The 22,555-nt window shown below is 42.6% G+C and overlaps 1 protein-coding gene across 4 annotated transcripts in view; it reads right to left on the bottom strand.

Moving 5' to 3' along the window:
• LPP (LIM domain containing preferred translocation partner in lipoma) overlaps positions 1-22,555 on the bottom strand; it is a 617,231-nt gene that overhangs the window by 533,937 nt on the left and 60,739 nt on the right. For 3 of the 4 annotated variants that reach the window (XM_081138104.1, XM_081138105.1, XM_081138107.1), the window contains one exon: positions 21,305-21,427. The exons of the other annotated variant lie outside the window; for it this stretch is intronic. The gene's annotated coding sequence lies outside the window, so the exon portion shown is untranslated. The remainder of the gene's footprint in view (positions 1-21,304; positions 21,428-22,555) is intronic. 4 annotated transcript variants of the gene reach the window in all.

Genomic DNA, 22,555 nt, shown 5'->3' with positions numbered 1-22,555 from the left:
ATTCCATATATTATGTGTACATATATTCCATAGCTACACAAAGAATTTTGTATAGTTTAATTTCTTAACACGAAAAAATATTCTATGAACAACACCTCAGATGTTCAAGGCCACAGTGGATCTGTAACCAAGGCTACAATTACAAGATTTGTAGGTCAATTCGAGCCTCTGAAATTCCAGTTCACCACATTTGCAATCCGAGTACTGTTTCCCTTCTAGAAAGAGCAAGTTTAAAGTTGGAAGATGAACTATATCTAACAAGGTTATAGCTCGCATCAATTTTTAAAACTCTATCTCCAGTGGCCTTTGAGGTTAAGTATCACCAAATGGATGGCGGTGGAGACCAGGGCGCACTCTTTCTGTCAGAATATGGATTGGGTCACATGCGTCGCCTTCCATACACCCAAACTTCCCAGAGAAGGAAAAATTCATGAATCAGTGAATCAGGCCTTGAAGTTTCCTTCCTGTATAAGTTTGGGGGGGGGGGGCGGATATGAAGGCTAGACATTATGAGGTCAAGAACCATCAACCCAATGGAACTTGATGTTTAAACTGAAACAGGTAAAATATCTGGGAAGGCAGCAAAAATCTCAGCTCTCTGATTCCAAAACAGACTCTGCTGACTAGAAAATATATATATATATAATTTAAAATTATACTGCAGCTGAACACTAGGTATTGTTCCCTTCCAAAAAGCATTAAACTATAAAGGTCAGTTAGCTTAAATGGTATTTTATTGCACATACTTTTAAAAGGCCTTGAACAATTAAAGCAAGGAAATATATTCCTTGCTATCATTTTTAAACATTCTTAGAAGCATAAAAAGAAGGCACATCCCAACGTAAAAATGTTAACTCCTTCTCTTCCTTGCACAACATTTATTTTATGGCTCTACAGAACTATGAGTCTCGAGTTTCCAGCACATTCATGTCATTTAGGTGAAATGCTTGGTTGTCCAGCAGTTTTTACTCAGGTGTCAAGGAGATGATAACCCACAGGGGCAGCCCATGGAGTCAGATATAACCAAGATTCCATCAAAGACACAGGTCTAAGATCCAGGCTAGATCAATGGTTCTCCCAGGGGCTTTAAAATAAAACTGAAGCTCTGGTCCCACCCAAAGACACTGTGATTCAGGTGAGCAAGCTTAGGGACAGTACAGATTTTTAAAGTTCTTCCAGGATTTTAATAGGTGGCCAAGTTTGCAAACCACTAGACTAGAAGATTCTAAACTCCTTTGCAGCTCTTAATTTATAGAAAAAGCTTCAGCCATCTGTTGTTTTACAGTGTCCTTAGACTGACACTGATAACATCATTTTATTTCTCTCCCTGGTTCAATTTTCACAACAACAAAAATGACAAACTAATTTCACCAGTCTATAAAAAATTTAATAAATTTTAAAGTACTTTACATATGTGAACATCAGTTTTTATTACCTTTCTTATATAATATATAAAACTAGTCCTTAGCTTTACAAAGATATTTCTATCTTACCAACTAGTCTATAAATAGTTTAAGGCTCTAAAAATAGCCTCAACCTTTTTTCCCCACCAAAGTACCTGACAACTAGTACCTTGGGTGTGGGTTTTAGTTGCTCACAAAATCATAGATCTCAGGGTAGAAAGAACTCTCCAGAGGTTGTTTGGAGAGCCTTCATGCAGAAAAGAGGAGTCATTACCCCATTTCACAGATGGGTCAAGTGAGGCTCTTTCTGCTGAAGTGATTTGAGCTTAGTCACACCCAGGTCTCAATACTCCACAGTGACATGCCTCTCTGATTTCTGAAGCTCAGAGGCTTTCTTGCTAGGCCTTCAAATACAGGCTGAATAAAGTCCCCACACACACACACCCCTGTTCCAATTCATCCGGGTGACTTGAGAGAGCTGAAGTCCCCTCTCCAGGGTTGGTTCACTAATCTCTAGCAAAGGAGGCTGAGAAGCCATCACCTCTCATCTGAGGCTGTAAAAAGTTAAAGAAAATCCTTAAATTACTTAATGGGTTAAGAACTTTGAGCAAGATATTTAGTGGAAGAGGGAAAGAACTCCCTATAACAAAATTTCAAAACTTGAGCTTGGGAAATAAGAAGGAGCAGAGGATGTTAATTACAAATCAGTGCAATGAATGGCAGGGTGTCTGCTTCCTAGAGGGGTTTGAAATGATCAAGGCTTAGGATTGCAGAGATTTATGGGTCATCATTCTCACTCACAGGGCAGAAAAATAAAGTGGATGCCTAGAACTATCTGCCTGTTCCCAAAACACTCAGCTACCATGGAGTTAATAATTTTAAAAAAAAGAAAGAAAAAAGTTGTAGAGATCATCTTGTTCTATAATCTCATTTTGGAGATAATGAAATTATAAGGGACAAAGAAATTGCTGGAGATGACAAAACAATTAAGAAGCATGTAGATCATCCAAGGGACATTCTAATAGAAACCCTCCCATCATGTCACACTATTTTATGGCATCAGCCAAAACATAAAATAGAAAACTTTGAAAATATATATCAACAATTACAGTTAAGAAATGGTAATCTTTCTGTTTTCCTAACATATTAAGTGTTTTCGAACAACGAAGACTAGTAAGGATAGCAGGATATATTTACCATTATATGATTTTTTTAAAAAGGCAGGCACACCCCTAAACAAAGTTATTTTGATCCACAAAAAATGTGGAGGTTGGAGAAGGAAATGTGACTTGTTATTTGATTAGTAAGTTTACTTTGCAGTCTTCATTGTGTGGATGGCATTATTTCACAAGCTGGCTCCTGAGAAGAGGTGAAAGGTAGCAAGAGACCAAAGGTGGGGTAGAAGGAAATTCAAGTCCACAGACGTGTACTGAGCATTTTCGCTGTAGATGGCTTTGTGCCAGAACCATGTAGAACGCAATAATTATGAGAAAACATCAACCCTGCCCGCAAACTGTTTAAGATCAAATCAGGCAGAATTATGCAAACAATTTATCCTAATTTAAGCTGTGAATTATGAGCTCAAAGAAGAAGGAAAAAAGGACACTAGCAACAGACCAAGAATGAAAGACAATCGCTAGCACAGCCATCCAAAGGGGTCTGTATGTGACAGACAGGGAGGCATTGCAGAGGAGCAGTTAACCACCCCACCCCCCCATGGTGCTCCAGCAGAGACCCACAAGGGCTCTGTGCCTTCTTTCAGCTGGGTTTTCCAAAGGTACCCAGTGCGACCAAGCTAAATGATTTATATCTAAGTGTGCCTTCCCTGCTCTGGATCCATCTCCACTTCTCTTCAAAACAATTCAACAAACAGCAGTTGATTACACACTACATTCAAAGCCTTGGGCTGAACACTTGGTGAAAGAAAGAAACTCAACAGACACAGCCCATGCTCCCAAGGAACTCATGACCTCATGAGGAAATACAGAATCATCCATCCACCATGCATTCATTCAGTTGACATTTATCGAACATTTACTATGTATCAGTTGCTGATGAACATGATGAGGCTTCAGAAATGAGTGGGACACAGCTGAATTAGGGCCAAAGGCAAACCTAATTCCCAGTAGGCACTGTGCGGTGTGATTAGGTCAAAGGAGAGGTATGTGCACCTGACGCTTCAAGAGAAGGGGGTGGTTTACCAGGAATGACATGAAAAGGGTCACCTCTACAACAAATAAGTATACTTCTAACTCGAATACAAAGTAGAAGAAATTAGGTGTCTAACCAAATTTCTGTCTGTCGCATACAGACTCCCTCGGTTGGCTACCCACATGCAACACACTGTAAGAGGGCCCTAGGAGTATTCTGAGCAAGGACTGGGCCTTGCGGGCAGAGTAGAAAGCTTTCTCATTGCTTTGATAACTCACAGACTAACCAGTGAATCAGATCTGGAGAAACTTTCGAGAAGATCCCACATGGTGAGGAACAGAAATAGGACTGGAACCCAGAACTCCAGGCCCCTAGAGCTGCTTCTCCCCAAGCACTGCCCCCCCCCCCGCCTCCTGTGGGGCTGTGACACAGCTGGCCATCCCTGGCTATTCCAAACTGCCATCCCAGCCACCATCTGGGTAAGGAGTAATTTCAGCAAGAGGTTGAGAGAATGGGTAAGAGGTTGCCACCTAAGCGATGAGGACTTTTTGTTATTGCTGTCTTGAGGAGGCATGATTGTTTGTAAACACTCCCAGATAAAAAGCCATTACCAGCCTTCCTACAGCTGTATATGAAAAGATGTGGACTTGAACTCAGACGAGTGTCAGAATGAACATTCTGGTTAACCTCCTTTTTCCACAGTGAAAAACCAAGGCCCAGAGAGACTGAGGTCACCCTGCCCTGTCACACCACAAATTAGATGATAGCACCTGAACAGAGTCAAGCACGTTTCACTCAGTACTCCCAGCTTGGTGGCCTATGACTCATTCTCAGAGCCCACTTTTTTGGTCGACTCAAGAGTGATAGGCAACAGGAGGGCAAGGATCATGCCCAAAGGATACAGTAATTAAATGTGCAGTGCAGAGACAGATCATAAGAAGAAACCAAGAAATAAAGGAAGAGAGAGGCAGAAACTATTTCACAAATCTTTTCTTGAAAGTTTCTCCAAGGTCCTTCCCTGATCCTGCCTTCTGCAACACCACCCCAGGTCCTCTGTTTGCTCTCTAATTAAACTGCCCCAAGTCACACTGTTTCCCTATCAGCATCCAACAGGAAAGGTGGAAGAGGACTGCCAATGCTTTATGAATCCTTACGATTTCCTTTATGAGTCACAGAAAACTGAAATAGCTTTGGGGGAGGGGATGGCTTTAGAAAGAAACACAGTTTTAAATCAGCTCCCACTTATTTGTTCTTCTGTGTGGTATAACTCTTAAGGACAGGAAAAATTAAGTTTCTAGACGTGATGCAAAAATGGGAGTTTTTGTTAGGTTGTGTCGGTTGTGACCATAGCATTTCTTATTAGGATTTTTCTTACCATCACTTTTTTTTGTTATATTAATTATAGTTTGATCAGTGTAGGAGCTATTTTGAATCCATGGGACTTTCCTAACCAGATTGTTTTGGCATTTTAAAGTGACTCACATTCAGGGCCTAAACAATATGGCAAGTATCTCTTTTTCTCTCTCCATTATACTCAAATTCACAACAAAGGAGCCATCTGTTCTCTCTCCGAAAACATCAGCCTTGTTTTCATTTTTCTGTTAATAACAATGCCTCAAACTTATATCATGTCTTTCTCCAAGTTGCTTATTAAAGCATTTTGTAGATATTGCCTCATTCATCTTCAACATCACCCCCTATAAACTTGGAGAAAAAGGAAGTGTTTGCCAATTTTCAGTGAGATAAGTGATTACTGGATGTTTAACAAATTTTGTACAAATGAGCACAGGATGATGACGGGACCTGGCATCACCTAGCCCAGTTCTGGGTCTCAAATATAGATGTAAAAGGAGGACCCAGGAAGGAGAAGCCACTCGTGTTCTATGTATGAAGTCAGCTCTCCACCCCTGACTGTAAACCTCGAAGATAAGAACCGCATCCTGTACATTTCTGTATCTCCGAGACCTGATGTGTCAAAAGGGCCTATTGAAACATTTGTTGAATAAATGCAAATGTCTGTGATAGATCCACAGGTGGTGTGGCAGAGCTAGGTCGGAGCTCAGCTCTCCTGCCCTCTTCTTTCGTGTGCTATTTGTAATAAAACCACATAGTCCTGAATGTGAGAATAGAGACACCCAAAAATGGGGTTGGGAGTGTCCTTAAGTAAGACATTTGTTGAACAAATCCAGTAGGAACCCCTGGGCTTGGCCACGGGCCATACTAAAACTTAACCCAGGTTAAGGCTGACTGTAAGAGCTCTGCATTCCTCATGTGCTCCATGTGTTTGGGGAGTTGGTGAAGGTATTCCTTAATATAACCAGATTGGAAGAAATGATGTGTCTTAATGCCAAAGGATGGCATGTCTCCGTAACGCCCATGAGCCCAATAAGAGAGCATCTTCTACCCTGCGATTTACCCTCATTACTCACTGTAACTGTAACTTAAGAACACTCACAGTCTGGGGATCATGAAATCCACCAGCCCAGAGTTTTCCAATGAGCAGGGAGGTCACTGAAATAAAAACCTTTTTTCCATGGGCCTAGCTGGAAATCAGCAACTCATTTAGCACATTTTTCTTATTTTCAGAATACCCTATTCCCCACTGCTACTCCTTGAAGCTAAAGGAAAAGTAAATTGTTGCTAGAAAAGCAAGTTAAATGTGGGATTCTGTCATCTGAATTGCTTCTATAGCAGTTCCAACAAAGTCAATAACTCCCTAAAGATTCTTCAAAAACAGATTGTGTAGACAAGAAAGCTAGAGGTCCAAGGAGAGAAGGAGAGTACTTTTTTAAGTGATGGAAAAAAAGAAAGAAATCATAGAACCAAAGAGAACTCATGTGATCTCAAATAAATTACATTATTTACATATATGAACAGGAAATGAACTAGTTACAAAATAAATTTAAAAAATCAACATAAATGAACTTTCAGACCCCATCCTGATGATTTTGTTTTTTTCCCAAAGGGGTGGTGGGTGTGGATGGAGGAAAAGGAGAAGAAACATACATGGAGAACAAGTCCAGAGACACATAAACCCCTAACAGGCTGTGTCAGATGGACACAGAGGCTGCCACTGGTGTCTGGGACTGTGAGCACACAGTGGGAAGCACTTAGGTCAAGCCATGCAGCTTCAGCAGCAGCACAGCCAGCATGTACTTCAGGGCACACATCTGCAGAGGCCCCTGCCCGGAGAACAGACACAGCAGGTTGAATTCATGCTATATCCATACTCCTTTCCTCACTCCTCACTCCCTGCCCCTAGAGGCCTTCAGAATCAAGGCTCTCCAGGACTATTTATTATTCTAGTGGCCACGAAACAGAATTGTACCCCTCTCTAATATGTTCCTGACAAAAGTTTGCCCTTTCCATACATATAGACCTTCCTGTTCTCAGGCTACCTCCAAAAATACCACCTTGAACTCTGCGTTCTGCATCATCCAGCATCTTACTGGTTCACACTTAAAAGTGAAAGGGTCAGCCCAGCCAGCGTGGCTCAGTGGTTGAGCATCGACCTATAATCCAGAACGCAGTTCCATTCCTGGTCAGGGCACATGCCTGGGGTTTGGGGCTCAGTCCCCAGCAGGGGGCATGCAGGAGGCAGCTGATCAATGATTCTCACATCATTTGATGTTTCCAGCTCTCTCTCTCTCCCTCTCCCTTTCTCTCTCTGAAATCAATAAAAATATTTTTTAAAAAAGTGAAAGGGTCCTACATTTAAGAACATATACAAGATACGCAAGATGTTACTTAACTGGCCTTGATTTCCAAACCTTACTTTTTCAGAGAATCATTTGCACGCTAGCCATTGGGGCAGTCAACCGGCTAACTAAGTGTTCACTGGATGTCTGATTATGTGTCTGTCATGTCTGCAAGAACACAGAGCTCTGGCCATGTTCCTCCTGCCAAAACCACGTCTGAGGAAGGAGCTCCAAAGAAGGCAGACACTCCATCTCACTGGAGCAGTCTTACCAGCTAACCAGGACATACGATTTGATAGTGATGACTGATACTTTTCCAGATAAAAGTTTCTTTCAAAGAATGCTGCTGGTCTAAAATTCTAACTACTCGAAGATGAATGATTTGGGGCTAGGCTCTCAATCACTCTGAACATCAGTTTCTTTTTCGACAAAATAAAGCAGTCAATTCAGTAAGTTTTAGGCTTCCACCTGGCTCTAAAATTCTGTCTAATTATGAAGTCCCTACTGCCAAGTAGCCTGCCCCCTCCCTCTTAGTTTGTTCATCTCCATTTCTCTCTCTCTCTCTCTCTCCTTATCTCTCTCTCTCTCTCTCTCTCTCAAACACACACACACACACACACACACACACACACACCCCTTTTCTAGCCCACATTCCCCATCACTGCTTCTGCTTGAGATTTGACATCAAAACGATTTTTAAATCAGCTTATGAGATAAAAATGAGATACACAGACACCACTTAGACACAGACCTCACCTTGAGATGAGATCCTCTGTGCATTCCAGCAGCCTCTCCATCACCCCAGGCCACAGAGGTAGGCATCTGCCAGGATCCCAGCTGCTCAAGTCTAACGGCCACCTCTTACTCCCTGAGACCTTGAACAAGTCATTTTAGCTCTCTGGACATCAGTTTCTCTAACTATAAAATAAAGTATTTGAGAGAAAATAAATGCCAAGGTATCTACCAATTCTGACCTTCCACTCTAGAGCTCTTAAATTTCATTAGAAATCAAAGCAAACAGTCACCAAAGCCCTCTATCTTGTATTGGTGTTTACCTACAGGGTCCCGGATAGGTGGATGTGACTTTTTGCATGATCATGCACAATAAATAATAATAGCACATTAACAGGGGCAAATACTTCTAATTTGTGTTTGTTTATTTGTTTATTTTCAGGCCAAAGAAGTTACAGGCACCACCTGCCAGAGGACTTTGGAAATTCCATGATGACCCCCCATCTTATTTTTTAACAATGGGCCAGAAGTTCAGAAACTAAAAAGATGAAAGTGGAAACCACACAGTAAAAATATGGAGCCTGAAATATTGAGAAAATAATTTAGGGAAATAATACTACATCCCTCTTTAAAACCGTTAAGATATTAAGAAGGGCTCACACAAAGTAAAAATCAAATTGAGCACAGAAAAGACTGATTTGCTTAGGATCCCTTTCAGCCGTGTCATCAGCGGGAATAGCAAATACTCATGTTTCTATTTGTTGCCCCCAACTGAAATGGTTGGTCGTTTGTTTTGTTTTAAATAAAATGGGGAAGCAACAAATATATTAAATCCATCTGCAAAAAACCCATATTTGCATGTGGAAAACAAATAAGCGGGTGCCTGAATGGGTGATTAGGCATGCAATTGCCCATCTGCACCCTGGGCCAAGCCTGACTGCAGGTGTGCATTTCTCCAGAGTAGAGAATCCGAGAGTTTATCATTGTGGAAGGTAGATGACACACAGAAGGGAAACCAGTATCCTCTGAAACTGGACCTGCTCTGAGCTGCCCACCACTACTGTCCCAGCTCCCCATCCACTGTTTCTATATCTTAAAGCTGAAAACCAGAAATACCTTATGCCATCCTTTTGTTATATTTCTGGGGATTCATTAAGTCACAAGGGCTTTTTTTTTTTTTTCTTTTTCTGAGCATCTTCAATGTATACTTGATAAACATTTGTTGCCGCAACTGTTTTTATGAGCATGGGTAACCTCCTCTCCTACACCCTTCACTTTGGTCACTGCATTCCCGCCACACTGGCCTCCTCACTTTTCTGGAAGGTACCCAGCATGATTCTGCCTCAGGGCCTTTGCAAAAGCTTTCTCTTGGCCTAAAACATTCTCTCCCCCCCCCCCCCCATCTCAGGTTCACGGCTTCATTTCATTCAGGTTCCTGCTCAAGTGCACTCTTCTCAGTAAGACCTTCTAAGACCAATGAATTTAAATCTGTGTCCTCCCTACCTTCTGGGCCATTAATCCATGTTATTGTTCTTCTGAAAATAGATTACAACCTAAATATTGTGTATTTACTCATTAGTTTGTAGTCTCCATCAAATGGAAGGTTTGTTTGTTTTTTGTTTAGGGTTCTATTCCCAGCACCTGGAAGAGTATCTAGCACACAGAAGATGCTCAATAAACAGTTGTTTAAGTTAATGAGTCATCATTATCATTTGCAAACCACTATCCTCTGCACCCAGGGTCCTCTTATGGAATAAGACAGGACTCATGCTCTTAAGAAGCTCTACAATCGAGTGGAAGAGGAAGACTAAAGTCTGCTTATACAGCAGAGCACAGTGACATGAATGCTCTACGACATATACACAAAGCACTCTGATAGTGCAGAAAAAGCAAGCTGCTGTCTACAGCATGGTGCGGGGTGAGGGGGGTTGAGGGAGGCCAACAGAGCAGAATTCTCTGGAAGTATCTTTTTAAAAAGCACAGAAATCATCCTCAAAAATACATTCAATACAAAAAATTACTAAGACATCCTCAGCTACCTTCCTTTCCTTCATCAATAATGCTAAATGGGACGAAAGATTGCCCAAGATAAGTCAGCATTTATGTGTGCCAAGACCATGGAGAAAGGAAGAGTCATTTTCATCCATAAAGCCTTCACTTCAAAAAGGAAATTATTTAAATGCACACAAAATGTCCCTACTGAAAATTTCAGACTCTGCAGACAGAGAGGACCTTAAAGGATGAGCAGTCCTACTTCTTACTCCCTCTGCAAGGACCCATCAGTATCAGCCTCTAACTAAATACCTGCAGAGACAGAGACTGTACCCTTCCATGGCAGAGTGCTACTCTGCTCCCAGCTCCTCCATTCTCTCTCTCATCACCCCTCTAACCACTTCCAGTTTCTTTCTCCATCACTCAGTGGCTCTGGGTCCCAGTACTATCAGCCACCCTAGACTACTGCCTTCTTCCTTTCTCTCCCTTATCTGTCTGTCTCTCCCACTATTCCAGGACTTTTTTTTTTTTTTTTTTGCAGCTGACCTGGTGCTCAAGCAATTCAGCATTCTGCTGAGAGCTAAGCATTTTGTCTGGGGTTCGGAGAAGGGCACAGAGGATACAAAGGATTCATGGGTTAACTCCATGAGCCCTAACCCAATAGCAACCTGGCAGAGACAACTAACTTTGTGACCTTGGCTTTAAAATGCCATCTTTGACATAAATTAGAACAGTGCGAACATTATAACATTTTGGAAGCAAAGACAATGAAGAGGTGAAAGGCATCTCCTCACTCCACTCCACCTCCAAAACATACAGAATTTGGGGAGCCTTGTGCATCCAGTATACCGTGACCTCTCTAGTACTGTTTATCCCAGCTTCCCTACTCCCACAGCCAGCCTGCACGGATAAATGTCAGACTAGAATATATAGTTTTTAACCATCTCTATACCTAAGAATTGGATGCTAGCCACTACTTGCTGTGTGGTCTTGGGCAAGACATTTAAAGTCAGCAAGTCAAAGCATCCCAGAAAGTAAAACAAAAAGAGATCTCTAAATACCTAATCCAAAAATAGCCAAGACCTCTTGTATGCCGTGACCCTCTCTTCCCCATCCACAGCTATCACAGATATTGCTAAATGATCATGGGCTCTTTTCTACTCAGTCTTCAGAATCCTACAGCTTCAGAATCCTTCTCAACACAGCACCTCAAGGAGCCACTATCAATATACTACATGGCCACATGAACTGAAATCCAAACTGCTCATTCTTCCAATAAAGATATTTGAAGTTCAAAGATGGGCCAGGACCTCCTCAAGTCTAGGTGTTAGGAGCAGAGCCAGAGCTACAAAGGCCCTTCCCCCCAATTCTCCTAAGTCATTTCTCCTAGTCTAATGCTGATGTTCTGTGACTATTCCTTAGAGTGGGGAAGGGGAGCTTGCTATTGTATTAAGCTGTAAGAAATACAGATAAAGGGTTTCTAAGTAGAGGCAGAAGCTTAAGAGAAGGCTTGGAGGAAGAGAAGCATTTGAGCTGGCCTGAAGAAGTCTGCTATCTATAGAAGCCAGTGCACTGTATCCATCTTTGGCAGAAGAAAATTCAGATTCAGGGAAGCATTCCCAGTAGAAGGAACAGCATAAGCAAAGGAATGGTGAGGACTGCTGTGTGCTGAGAGGGCCCTGTAGGCTGTTGAGCAGAGCAGTGGCCATAACAGAGGTGAAAGAGGGAGATAGGGGAGGGGGAACAAAGATGATGACAGGACAAGATTAAAATAGTCAACCAAAGTCTTTGTGGTGTTTTAAATGCTGATTTTTAAAATTGATTTAAAGGTCTTAAGACTCATAAATGGGGAAAGAAAGTAAAAAAGAAGTGGAGTAAAAGTAAAGAATGTATCTCCATTCTCAATGAAAAAAGATCCTTGCTATAAAATGTATTACAGGAACACTTTCATTATGTAAAAGCCTATTTTGTTTTCATGTCATTCTTAGATTACATCATAAAGTGGCTACAGCCATCTTGTACTGTACAATAAATAAATCACTAGCTTAATCACAGAACGAGCCAGGGCCCTAGATTTAAGAGGAAAATATTAGATCATTTTTAATAACTGATATAACTCAAGCCAGTCACCATTGAAGCAGAGTGAGGTGATGTCATCCTAAAGAAGTCCAAAGAGAAGCCAAGGAGGGTCAGTACTGGGCAGGTCTCCGAGAAGCTTCCATTTAGAAAAGAAGGGGAGGCTGCCTGCAGTTGTGCGGAGCTCATCCCGTCGGCTAGACAATCTTGTCATGAAACCAACACTTACTTTTCAAATAGAGATGCCCAGGAGGCCTTCCTCACGAAACATTGTGTGTGGATATTTTGTTCCCAGAACTGCTATTTTTCCAAATACCAGAAAGCATGAACATATTATGATGTCTGTATTCATGTCTTGGGAGCAAAACTGTAAATGTCAAGGCTTTTAGTTATTCGGGAAAACGTGAAACCGGGGTGACATGTGCAAATGCCGCAGGTCTGGTCCAAGCCAAGGGGGCAGTACAAAGTGGGGGCTTTGAGAAAATGGCCTGACAAAGAAAAGAACTGAGGGTGGTTTTTAGCAGGTACAGACTATGAAGGAAATCAAAAACTTAACGTTTAATGGGTACCTACTGCGTACTAAGTACCGTACTCAGGCACTTTATATAAGCTATGCTGCTTTGTGAGCACAAAGAAGCTGTGAGGAAGGTGCTATTTGCCACACTTTTTAAAGTATGGAAACCAGTTTACAAAATAATTAAGTGATTTAAATAAGATAATGCAATTAATGCATGATAGTCTTCCTACTCCAAATTTTGCTTTACCTTCCTGTCTTCACCCAATTAAAACTATTTCCTACTATAGACTTTCAATAAAAATCAAATAATTGATAAGGAACATCTTGAAAGCACTAAAAGTATAAAAAATATTGAGTGGTGAAAGGGAACATGGAAAGGGAATAGTATTAACATTCTCGCCAGTGACAGCCTCAGTGACCAAAGCTGGCTGTCCCTGTTTGACCATCATTTTAAGTCTCCCATTGCCATTGATTTTTTTAGGAATGTTAAGGTGGACTCTAACGGAATCTGTCATTTTCTATAAAATGTACTGCCAAGCTTGGTTTTATAAAAAGACTGTTTGGTGGGGGGAAGAGAAGGATGTTCTGGAAAAGAACTTGCTGCCAGACAGAAGGTACTGGTTGAGGTTTTATGTCTGATCCTGTCAGTTTCACAGCAACGTTGTGCATTGGCTCACTGTTCTTAATACAAATGCTATTTATAACTGCAGAGACACACTGTCTGAGCCAAGTAATAGTGATTTATGCGACTTTCCAGGACACAGCAAGACCCAACAGGAGATGTAGACCCTGAAATGTATATAAAGGGACAAATGAAGGCATAAGGCTCCAAATTTTGACCTGTTTTCCCCAATTTGTTTCTGGGACAGGATAGAGGTTACAAAGAGCAGAGAAAACATGCCTAAAAGTTGTATGAACTAATGATAAAGCATAGACTGTGTGGAGAGGTAGATGGGAAGCTTTGGACCAGTCAGAGGAGCCTTCGATGGTAGCTCCCATGGCTACCAATGCTCAGTGGCCCCAGAAGTGTCTGTCCCCTTCCCCAGGTCTTGGTGTCTCACCTGTACAATAAAGAGCTCTCGTAAGAACATTCAAACATTTCCACCAAAGCAGCTCTAACTGCTAGGAAGTGTAAAAATGTAGAGGTATGGGAGCATAGCAATAATTGAAAACTTGTGTTTTTCCTCTGAAAAACCATGCCAACTCTGTACTCTATACTATTATATGTCAATGTTTATATTAAGGTTATAAGTGGAATTTCACCCAAAAGTCTTCAAGTGAAACTGACTCAGAGATATGCCGAGTTCATTCAGTGGCTCCGTGTAACTCCTACGCTCACCTTAGCATGACATAACCTAGGCAGCTCCTAAGCTGGTCCTCTGTAAATCCACCCCTGCTATTCATGCTCTTTTGCAATCCCTCTCTTTGAGTGTGGGTTAGATTTACTGATGCTTCTAGCAAATAGAATGAGGCAGAAGGAACAATGTGTCACTTCCAGGATTAGATTACAAAAGGCTTTGGCGTACATCACTTGCTCACTCACTCTGAGGGAAGCTAGCTGCCATGTTGAGATCTGCCCTATGGAAAGGGCCACATGGCAAGCAACTGAAGGCGGCCTCCAGCCAACTGTCAGCAACTGAGGCCCTAAGTGAAACAACCAGTGAGTAACTGAATCCTGCCCACAATCTTGTGAGTGAGTTTGGTATAAATCCCCACACCTGATTCTAGGCTGAGCCTTCGAAGGAGATTGCAGGTCCAGCAGACACCCAGAATGCAACTTTAGGAGATACCTTGAGGCGACTATCCAAGCTGCTCCTGATTCCTGACTCACAGAAACTGTGAAATAATGTTTTTTTTGTTTTAAGGTGCTAAATTTGGGGTAATTTGTTATGCAGCAATAGATAATGAAGATAACATCCAAGTCTGAGATTATTTTATTGGCCCGTACCAACTCCACCACTTCTCATGAGGCCTAGGGAGTAGACTATAAGAGATTCGCTATCAGAAACTCTCAAAAAGAAACTTTGTGCCCCAGAATGCAGAGACACTTTCTAGTCTGGTGACACAGAGATGTCTATGGAAATGGACACAGAGAGATGGCCACACAGAGATGGCCATTGAAATGTCAGTGCAGTACCAAGTAAACATGATACTTTCAGCTACAGTCCATTGATCTGAATGAACTAGAGGCTGAACCACAAGATGAGAGACTCCTTACCTGCTCAGCTATATTCTGCTATCAACTAAACCCACCCTTAGAACCTGCCCAGACCTAGTGAGGCAAACTACGGCCACAGGCCCATCCTGCCATTCCCCGGGGCTTATGCCATAAGGCTCCATAGCTCACTGGGAAGTTCTGAGATCAGATCCCCTCCTCCTGGAAATCTTTCCCAATGTTCCCAATTCTTTCCACTCTTCCAACCTTTCATCTAAGCTCCATGAGATCTGAGGCTACAAATTACTTACCTTGATTTCCCAAGCACCTAATGTGAAGCCCAAAACATATGTGGTGATTAATAAATGTGCATTGTAAACAATACTTTTCTAAGGTATATTTTCTTTTCATGCATATGTCTTTCTCTCTAACTAGACTGCAAGTGTCTCAAGGTCAGGGACTGTGCCTATTTCACTGTGGTGTCCTTAAGATCTTGAAGTTTACTGACTTCCAGACAAACACTGAGATCAGGGTAGAGAACAAGCACACTTGCTGTGAACCAGCCGTAAATACTTGGCAGCAATCTACAAAGAACTCATGAGGCTCTCCATCCATTCAGCATCAGACCCCTCCTACTGCACAGTAATCCAATGAGGAAAAACCTGAGAATTCCTCTGACCTCCCACGGCCCTCCCTAAGATACAGGCATCTCCACTGTGCTCAGGTCAGGAAAAAGAAGAATGTGGAATTAGGAAGTAGAAAGCAAGAGAGAGAGAGAGCTCTTCCTTTTACCTTCATGGACAGCAAACACCTCATACAAGACATCCCTGAGTTTCAGAAGAGCAACAGAGCCTCAGGAGGCTGGATGAGTCCTTACTCAGACCCAGCAAGTCCTTTTGCAATTTTTGAAGCAATAACATAGAAGCAAAGAAAGCTAACTAAGTAGATGGTCACACATGCCCAAAAACCACCTGACCAAGTACTAGTAGGGAGCCAAGACATTCACTTCTGAAAGTCAAGCGGAAGTGACCAATGCCTTGCTTCTGGCAGAGATTAATACCTGATTCTTCTGAGAATCAAAGAGGAAATATTAAAACTGAAAGCCCTTGGCTACCCTCAACAATTGTACACTAGTATCAACAGAGGGAAATAATTTCCTTCCTGATTCCCACTGGGCCAGTCATGCCTGGAGCAGAAGATGTGATTAGCTAATCAAACAAAGCAAGAGCCAACAGGCTAGACTTCTAGGGAATTTCTAAAGCTTTGTCTCTGATCTATCTCCCTCCACCTCTTAATGTCCAGAACAAAAAAAATATATGAAAAGTAAAAATAATACACTATTTCATGTCAATGTCAAAGACCATCATTGAGCAAGAATCCAGGTCTAGCTCCTTTCCAAGACTAAGAACAAATCAGTGTCTACCCAGTCCTGGGAATGATAGGAATGGAGGGTTAGGAGAAAGGACATACATTGAGCATGTCCTATGCACAGGGCAGGGTGCTGGGACTGCATATTAGATCATCTTATTTTTCTCTATATTCAAGATGAGTCTTTAAACTAAAGAATGACCTATCATGTATGGGCCACACTTTACAGTTTCCAAAACAGGTTGGCATCTATAGACTCATTTGTTCTAAACAAACATGAGAGGTAGACAGGGCAATGATTATTATTCCCAATTCTAAGATCAGAGAGATGAAGGCAGAGGGTTGCACATCTAATCATTGTAAGACCTTCTTATACCCCACCCTGCCATACTTGCTGCCTTTGCATGAACTCACAAACTCCTTAAGCCATAGTGGTCCCAAAAGCCTCTTTCTGTCCAGTCATTTATTCACTCTCATAAAACCATGCAGTCCAGTCTCATCTGTGCTAGAATTCCTAAAATGCTCCAACAGAAAATTGACCGGTGCCTGACAGAACAACCACAGAGAAAGGAACACTCATCGCCTTTCGATTTATTCTTTCTCTCCATGAAAACTGTGCACCTATTGCATGTCAGAGATCCCACTAGACTGTGGGGAAAACTCATGAACAAGAGATGCTAGCCCTCTTCTGATCGGGTTTTCTATTCTTAAAGGCCATAATCATGCTTGAGTCTCTTTCAGAGGATGACGTGAGGACCAAAGTCTGACACATCAAGAGAGCTCTGACAGGAGGGTTAAAAGGTTGATAGTCGGAATAGAGGAACAAAATGGCGGCGCAGGTAACCGCTGCACTCACAGCCTCCCGCAACCAGATCAAAATTACAACTAAAATACAGAACCACCAGCACTCAGAGCCTCCTGAAATCTGGCTGCACAGAAGCCCTACAACCAGGGAACTGAAGAAGCACCGAGACTGGCAGGAGGGGCGGAGACGTGGGCGGATAGGGGCTGAATCTCAGAGACGCGCCTCAGGCCCACACCCTGTGCCGCGGGTTAAACCCAGGAGGGAATCTCGGCAGCGGAGGTTTCCCAGAGGAGGGGTCCCAGCCCCACAGCAGGCCCTCAGCCCAGGGCTCCAGAGCAGAGAAGAGACGTCCCCACAACTCCCGGCTGTGAAACCAGCGGGGACTGTGGCTGAGGGTGGCGAGGCTGTGGGAGCCCCAGCAGCTCCTCTTAAAGGGCCCTGACACGAACTCTGTCAGACACGCTCCCTCTGAGCCCCAGCGCTGGGGGGCAGCTTGAAAGGAACCTGGGACACTTGGGGAGGAACTAACCTGCCTGAAATTGGGGCCAGAGGTGGAGGGTTAGCTTTCTCCCAGGCAGAAGAGCTGGCAGAGGCCATTGCTCCTTTGGCGAGTCCTCCCCCAACACAGCTGGCAGGCAGGCACCATATTTGAATCGCCAGCATCTGACTCACATCTGTGGCCCCGCCCTGTGATTCCTGAAGGCCCCGCCCCTCCCCACCTGCAGGCCATCCAGGCCATTTCCAGGGGCTTTTCTGTGAAAGTGGTCTCTCGAGCCTAATGTTTAGGACTTTCCTAAAATCTCTCAAACAAGCAGCAGCAGGCCCCATACAGCTTGAAAAGGGGCCCCAGGCCTGGCACTAGCAGCAGCCTGCATTGGTTCATAGCTTGGCCTCTCCTGGACACCTCCAAGCCCAGCACAAGTAGCAGCCAACTACAGTTTGCTGTGTAGCTCATGCTGGGTGGCCCTGGGCAAGGCACTGGCACAGGCTGACTTTGCACCTCCCGGGAGGCCCCAGAGACAGTGCACCTGGTGGTCAGACGACCACACTGGATTACAACCCAACCACATCCACGAGTGACACACTCAAGGGGTGCACTTGGTGAACACGAAAGCTCCACTGAAGTAAATCCTGCTCCATAGGGGTGTATCCAGCACAGCAGCTCTTTGGCTGTAGTTGCAGCTGGTCCTCACAGCTGATTCTCCTGGGGGTCAATTCCTCCCAGTGACACCAACAGCAACCAAGGCTCAACTACAACAGGACAGTGCACACAGCCCACACAGGGGAGCACCTAGAAGGCCCAGATCAGCTGACTGGGGAGGCTGAGCCACTGGACCCTACAGGACACCTACTACACAAAGCCACTCTACAAATTCCAGGAGACATAGCAGCTCTACCTAATACATAGAAACAAACACCTGGAAGCAGCCAAAATGTGGAGGCAAAGAAACATGTCACAAAGGAAAGAACAGAAGAAATCTCCAGAAAAGGAATTAAATGAAATAGATCCAAGCAAGCTAACAGATACAGAGTGCAGAATTATGGTTATAAGGGTGCTCAAGCATATTAGTAAGACTATTACAAAAACAGCTGAGACCATCGATGACGTAATAAAGTACCAATTTGAAATGAAGGTTACACGAACTGAAATGAAGAATAATTTACAGGGAATCAACAGTAGAGTACGCTAAGAATCAAATCAGCAAGTTGGATTATGAGAAAACAAAAAACACCCAACAAGAAGAGCAAAAAGAAAAAAGAATCCAGAATATGAAAGTAGTATAAGGAGCCTCTGGGGCAACTTCAAGTGGCCCAACATTCATATTATTGGGGTGCCAGAAGGAGAAGAAAGAGAGCAAGAAATTGAAAACCTATTTGAAAAAATAATGACAGAAAACTTCCCCTACCTGGGGAAAGAAATAGACTTACAAGTCCAGGAAGCACAGAGAGGCCCAAACCAAGCCACATCATAATTAAAATACCAAAGGTGAAAGACAAAGAGAGAATCTTAAAAGCAGCAAGAGAAAAGCAATCAATTAACTACAAGGGAGCACCATATTACTGTCAGCTGATTTCTCAACAGAAACTTTGCAGGCCAGAAGGGAGTGGCAAGAAATATTCAAAGTGATGAAAAACAAGAATCTACAACCAAGATTACCCAGCAAACCTATCATTTAGAACTGAAGGTCAGATAAAGAGCTTCTCAGACAAGGAAAAGCTAAAGGAGTTCATCACCACCAGACCAGCACTACATGAAATGTTGAAGGGTCTTCTTTAAGAAGAAGCCAATAACAAAAGAATCTGACAAACTAAATAGACCTTGAGACATGGATGCATGCAACAGACGGTCGTATCTCAGATGGAAGAGGAAGGGGGTGGGGAGAGATTAACCAAAGAAGTTATATGCATATATGTGTAACCCATGACACAGACAATAACGGGGTGAAGGCCTGGGGGGGGAGCGAAGTGGAGGGGGTCAAGTGGGGGGGGGGAAATGGGACACCTGTAATACTTTCAACAATAGAGATAAATTTTTTAAAAAAGGTTGATAGTCACCCACATAGCTTTAGTCCTCTCTCCCTTTCCTAATACACCCAGATATTCTGAGAGACCACCACATCTCCACTGTGTAGCTGCCATGAGGTTGGGGTGGGACTGTTTAAAAATTCAGAGCAGAACCCCAGTTCACACATGCCCATTACCACAGTGTCCTCCTTGTGGCTTCAGTGGCTGGTCCAGAAGTACGCAGTCACCCAAGTCTATAGGGATATGACAAACGAGGCTCTCTTTCCCCAAATGGCAAGGAGGCGGCCTACAGCCCAGGTTACAGCGAGCAGCCATCTCCTGACCATCAGGTAAAACATCCTGACAATGAAGTGAACACACAGAAAAGGGCGGAGCAAGGAGCACAGCAGAGACACAGGTGTGCCCTGCTCAAACTGGACCTGACGCCCACATCACCCCTGAACTTGCCAGTTTCCAGTGGACCCTCACCCACTTGGTTGTAGATAACACACTCTATTAAATGCAGCCTAAGGCTGCACCAGTGTTCTATAGGATAAAAACCACTGTTGGCTCAGAATTAGCTTACAGACAACAAAACTTCTGCGTCTCTTCCAGCTCACTCCTGTTTAGGTACTCTCTCATTCTGTCATTACACACTAGATTTTTTTTCCTTTCAAATCCAAATGCAAGGCTTCATATTCATCACAATTTAATTTCAAACATTGCAAAAAAATAAGAAAGTAGAACAGATAACAAAGATTCACATTTGATGCTTAAAGTGTATGCTCGGGGCAAAGCATTCAAGGCCATGTGTGAAATTATAACAGGCTAAACTGTTTAAGAGTCAAAGAAGTGGTTTCTAGCCTTTTGTCTTATGCAGTTCTATAGGTGCAGAGAAAGTTTGTTGTTATTTTAAAATACATTGATGAAGAAAAGAGTGACAAAATGTAGCTATTAACTGAGCCACACTTTTAAGTGGAGTTAGGTTTACTCAATCACAAAAGCATCTGCTTTGTTTTAGAAAACTGCATCATAAGCATGGTAAGCCATATTATCTATTCAGTATAAAGCCATTGCTTGGGCGCACAGACAGACTGGCCCTCAGGATGGCTACCACAGATCTAGAATTCTAAATAGAAGCCTTTCCCAGAATTCCCCAGCTATTTTCCTCAAGTCTCCCCACAGCCCGGGGTAGCCCCCACCATTGATTCTTTTTACCACCCATCTTTTCTAGAACACGATGTTCTACTCTGCCCTCTAAACACAAAGGAATTCCAAAACACAAGGGAAAGTTTACCTTACCTGGTCGCCATTCCCCTTTTTGAATGTGCAACAGGATTCCAACTCAGATCCCAATGAAGATCTAGCAGACCCTATCCTTTGCCTAAGCAAAATTAGCCTCCCCTACCTCAAAGGATTGTTGTGAAAATGAAATTAAATCACAGAAGAAGCACCTTACACAGGGGTCAACGAGAGCCACTCAATAATATTACTTTCTTTCCTCACAGATGCCCATAAGACTGTTCATTGACATTTTCATTTGGTCTTTCAATTTCAAGAACACTTCCTCCCATGCCAAAGGAGAAAGAAGGAAGCAATACAATTATCAGCAACCGGAAATCATCACGACTCCAAATTTTCTTCCAATCTTTCTTCATGCCAAGAGCTGAGCCCTGCCTTTTCTTTGCCTCATATTTTATTAGCATTATTATATTGTATCCATTGCCAATGAAATTAACTTCAGAAAAAAGAAAGAACATTTTGGTTCTTCTCTAGTTCTTAGACCACGCTAGTTGTTAGTGCCATCCTTTCCTTAAGTGGAAACCACTGATTTTTAAAACTCATTAAAACATGCACATTGATTATAAAAAGGAAAAGTCGTCTTTTCTGCACAGGACTCACCAACTGAGGAAAAAGATCTTCCCTCCGATGAGTGACCAGTAGAATAATGAAAAAAGCCCTAAACTGAGAATCAGGTGAGTGGATTCCTTTTTCGGTTCTGTTTCTGAACCTCAATGATCCCACCTGTAGGAAATGGAAAAAAGGAGACAGCTCATGAATCTCAAGGATCTTACCAGCTTTAGAACTTCGGGTTTATAAACTCGCTGATGAGAACATACTGAGAATGAGGCCAGGCTTGAACCTACAAATCCAGTGGTTCACCCCTATTCCTCCTAAGCCCCCAGTCAGTTCCTGGAACTTTTATTTCACTAATTTGTCTCAGTATAGGGGGGAAAGAGAATGCCAGTACCCCGGTGTTCATCCTCAGCTCTCCTGAGAAAACAGCTTCATGGTAATATCAAAGATGAAAGAGAGAGATCAGTTAGCTAGATACATGTTAGGCAAAATAAATAAATAAATAAATAAATAAATAAATAAATAAATAAATAACAGCAAAATCTGAACTACGACAAATAAAAAGAAACAAGGAATAGGAGTTTGGAGACAGATTTCTAACTATAGGACCTAGCAAGCCCTCTGAACCTTAATTCCCTTGCCTGAAAAGTAAGAGCGAGTAGTAGACACCTAGACAATCTTGACACTTCTCAGTAAGTCCTCATTACACGTTTCATTTAATTAAGAGCTATTATTATTTTGCTAAGCATGATGCAACATATATTCCAACACACACAGATGCCAAAGCAGCTGGCTGTTTTAAATGTGTTTTTTATATACAGGACAAATCCACATACTAGAAAAACTACTAATCCTATTTTCATTGTCATCATTTTAAATATTATTAAATTAATCATATAATTGTTTCACATATGTTTTTTCATTCAGTCATCAAATACCCATATAAGATTAAAGTTGAGGGACCTTAAAAAAAATGAGCCACCTCAACTCTTCCAACTGACAGGAGGAGAAGCAGGGACCAGATTAGGGAGGTGGCCACTCCAGGAGCATCCATGAGTGGCAGGCAGCCCAGGGCTCCATTCTAGGGCTTGTTCCTCTGGGCCCAGTTACCACCAGAGGTAGGGAGATGCACTGGACGGAGGGACTGGCCCTTGGTCACACAATCGGCTTTGGAGCAAAATGCCAAGTCCCACACCCAGGCCTCTGAACACCTGCTTTTAATCTCTCAGAGTACAGCCCGATAGCAGAAAGAAATTAAGTTAGAAAAATGGAGCATAATCAAGATGAGCCCAGGGA

The sequence above is a fragment of the Miniopterus schreibersii genome, assembly GCF_964146895.1.
Source record: "Miniopterus schreibersii genome assembly, chromosome: 5".
Classification (NCBI taxonomy): Eukaryota; Metazoa; Chordata; class Mammalia; order Chiroptera; family Miniopteridae; genus Miniopterus; species Miniopterus schreibersii.
Note: the sequence above shows the minus strand (reverse complement) of the source record. Positions and strands in the feature narration are given on the sequence as shown.